Source organism: Taudactylus pleione, unplaced genomic scaffold, assembly GCF_031769625.1.
Source record: "Taudactylus pleione unplaced genomic scaffold, aTauple2 ptg000741l, whole genome shotgun sequence".
NCBI lineage: Eukaryota > Metazoa > Chordata > Amphibia > Anura > Myobatrachidae > Taudactylus > Taudactylus pleione.
In genome coordinates, this window is record NW_028285143.1 from 699,505 (window position 1) to 703,456 (window position 3,952).

The window sequence follows — 3,952 nt, forward strand, 5'->3', positions numbered from 1 at the left end:
ACCATTAAAACACATAAACTTCTATGTTTGGAACATTTATTGTGTAAGTGGGTGAATATTTGTATGAGAGTAAAGAGGTGTTTATGTACTAAATAGCGTTGTGCGTATCTCAGTCAGTTTATGGTTAAATGGGATATAAGTTTATTGTAAGGAAAGGCTGCTGTCCATCGGGGTAAGGTTTCCGACAATAATACTTAAAAGCTAGCTATGCGATTGAAATGCAAAACAGTATTTAAACAGTATTGCTGTACTAACTTTGTTATGTGTTTATGTAATGTAAAATGGCGCCTAACCGTTGTTAGCACAGAAGCATGGCACACCATTCACAATATGGCGATTTGCGGGGGCATGGGATGCGTGTGCATGTATAGTGAGCATGTGCAATTGCGCGTGCGCAAGTGCGTGCGCGAATGCGGCAGGAGCGTGTGTTCGCATAAAATGGCCGTGGACTATCAAATCGTCCAATGGATGTCGTGTTACGATTTGTGTGCAATTAAGCGATCGCAACCAATTTATACGGTTTCGACAGTCCACCCTTTGATAGCAATTATACGCTATCACTGTACGCAAGCAACAATTAATAATTGGTTATCTGATTAGCCATACTATAAGACATTAGTTAATGTTATTGTTATGGGATGGCATGAGTTGTTAATTTACCCATCAATGAAGCACTCTTGGGGGAAGGGACATAAAACTAGCCTTATGTGCACACCACAGGCCAAACTGAAGAGGTCGTGACCACATGTTAGATGTGGGAATGCACTTAACCCATAAGGATAATTTTGAATTGTGTAGAGACTTCATTTTAAGATGTTTTGAAATAGCATTAATAACACTTTTATGCACTGCTAAACAAATCCAAATCACATCATTACAAGGTTTGTGTTCTTATGGGACTTCTACTATCATTCGGATCTTATTTCATGTGGACACTGTATTATAAAGTATTGTTCAATGTTCTTAATGATATGACTCCGTGTGGTTATTTGAATCGTTGAATAATGCGCCCCTGGAGGACATAAAGTAGTCCCTCGTAGCATACCACGTGGACTCTAAGTCGAGGACCAATGGGGAGCTAGTGTTGGAAAGCACCACTCCATGGAGAGGACAACCTTGGAAGAAAGGGGAGATGAAGACTACATTTAAACTAGGGTGTTCTAAAGAAACATTGACAATACTTTATTATACATGGCAATATGCAAGCAAACATTAGATCGTACTCTCTAATTCAGGGTTATAATGTAGGGTGTTAGTTACATTAGTTTTCACAGCATCATGGGTAACTACCATCATTATTTCATTTTCCTGGTTTCCATTGGAACAACCCTTTGCACACTTCATAGCCGCTGGAACACATCTGATACATATGCCAATTATTAGGATAACCACCAACACTAGGATCAGGAGTTTCCCTATACTCGCAATCAGTTTTTGGACCCACTCTCCTAGACCTGAGAACCATTTCATAGGGTTCAACCAGGAGAACCACTCTTCGACCTGTTCCTCCACTTCAGCGATTGAAGCATTATGGTCCATTTTCCAATCTATCACCTCCTTGGGGTCACTAGTGCTATTGGTGATATAAGTACAACATTTAACACCAAACTGGGTGGCTAGGGTTACGCAATACCCTCCAGAGACAGCAGTTAAATAATTCAGCACTAAACGATGTTGGACCAGCTTTTTCTTGTACGCTTGCAACTCCTTACCAGTGTACCTAAAGGTGTCATCATATAGCTTGGTGATATTATCTATTAATTTTGCGAGATCTTGAATATACCTAAAATTTAGAGATCCCCAAGCAATCCTGGTGGGATCAAGTGCAACTAGAATCTGGAAGCCAGTCGTCTCACTTATCATTTGAGTGGCTTTATGCACATCACCAGGAATCATGTTTCTCTTATTTCTGTGTTCATAATGCGTATGAAGGTATGGAGAAGGTATGTTCCTATGGACATCAATCATTTCATTATGTGCAAGAGTCATGACTTCAGGGAGTACCTTTCCCAAATAGCATAGTCCACTGGAACTTGGAGAGAGCCATTTATACGCTTTTCTACCACAAATATAATATACATCATCTGGGAGGATGAATGGGATGGAATGTTTCATGATACCGGTACACATCTTTTCTATGAATGATCCCATCCCTATCTCCTCCGTTTGGCTAATACAAGTATCAGGTTGTATGATCTTCGCACAGTACCCGGGTGGTACTCTTCCAACCATCACTTTAACATTACTCCGCGTATACCTGTACCTATAGAATTTCCCACTTGTAACAATGTTGTATAAAAGTGCTGAGTATATAGATACATTATCGGCTCTCAGTGAGAAGGTCATTGTCTGATTAATTCCTGTGACTTCCCAATTCCCAGGTTTGTTGGGATTGGTGAAGTTGAAACATAACAGGGATTTATCTACTTGATATTGGTGGAGCTTCAAATTAGGGGGATTGGATGTGTTAAATTTTCTGTCCACCGGTTTGCCTCCCTGTAAGTCAATGACTTCAGAGACATTTAAGGGGAATGGGACTAACCCTACATTATGCTGTCCTTGAGGAACCTGGGAGCATACCCAACATTCAGTTTGGTTCAAAACCTTACCTACTAGGGAATGGTAGTCCTCTAACGGATGCTCACCCAAGTATAAATTACTCTGGGTCTGACATCATAGGATGCATTTATCATTGACTACAGGCCCACAATTTGTGCATATACAATACTCTTCAGACAATAAACCTTCACACTGCCTCCGAGATTCCAAGAGAGCAGATCTTTTAACCATTACAGTGCTAATATTGGTCAGGTACTGGCCTTGTTTTTGCAGCTCTTTCTCTCCCAGCTCGTCTCCACCGACACCACTACCGATCTCTCTCTCCATCCTCCAACCACCAGCACAGAACCAGGACATCCCGAAACACAACAGTATGATATGAACTCTGGGAGGATACACAAAAGCAGTTACAACCTGAAACCCCATCACCATACCAGGTCTTACCAGCCTTGTTCAAGTGCTACTGATACAATTAGTAGCTTTCACGGAACAGGCTTGCAATCGACAGGTCCAGGTTCTCTGTCTCTCCCCTGGTCTGGTTCTCCTCAGGATTTTTGACCTTCCGACAATGGCTGGAATGGACCCAGGTGTCTCTCTCAGCTACTTTCATGGATGTTGTACTTGTCAGTAGCACTTGGTATGGTCCTTCCCAATGGTCAGTCAAACAACCTGAACGTAAAAAGTTTCGGATCATAACATACTCTCCAGGTTCAACATCAAGACAGTTAATTTCAGGCATATCAGGTGATAACAGTTTTAGTTTCTGCTGCTGCTGTTGGAGCTGCTTACTCATCCCTATAAGGTACCTCACAGTAACCTCGTTGTTACTTTTCAAATCTTCCTGAGGACTTATAATTAAATGAGGTTGCCTCCCGAACAGTATTTCGAATGGGGAAAGATTAAGAGGGGATCTAGGGGTAGTCCTGATACTATGGAGCACAAGAGGCAGAGCTTCTGGCCATCCCCAAAAAGTTTCAGCCATGATTTTACTCAGCTTGTTTTTAATAGTACCATTTACCCTCTCCACCTTGGCACTGGCCTGCGGTCGATATGGGGTGTGAAGCTTACTATTAATACCCATCAACTTGCACATACATTGAAAAACATCTCCGGTAAAATGGGTACCCCTATCACTTTCAATTACTCTAGGGATACCATACCTACATACAAACTCCTGAACTATTTTCTTTGCTGTGAATGCAGCAGTGTTGGTAGCAGCTGGGTATGCCTCTACCCAATTAGAGAATACATCTATGCAAACCAAAACATACTTCAAGTTCCTGCAGGGTGGTAACTGGATGAAGTCAATTTGTATGACCTGGAAAGGGCCGTCTGCTGGAGGGATGTGAAATGGTTCAGAGGGTACAGTTTTTCCTAAAGCAGGTCAAACAGG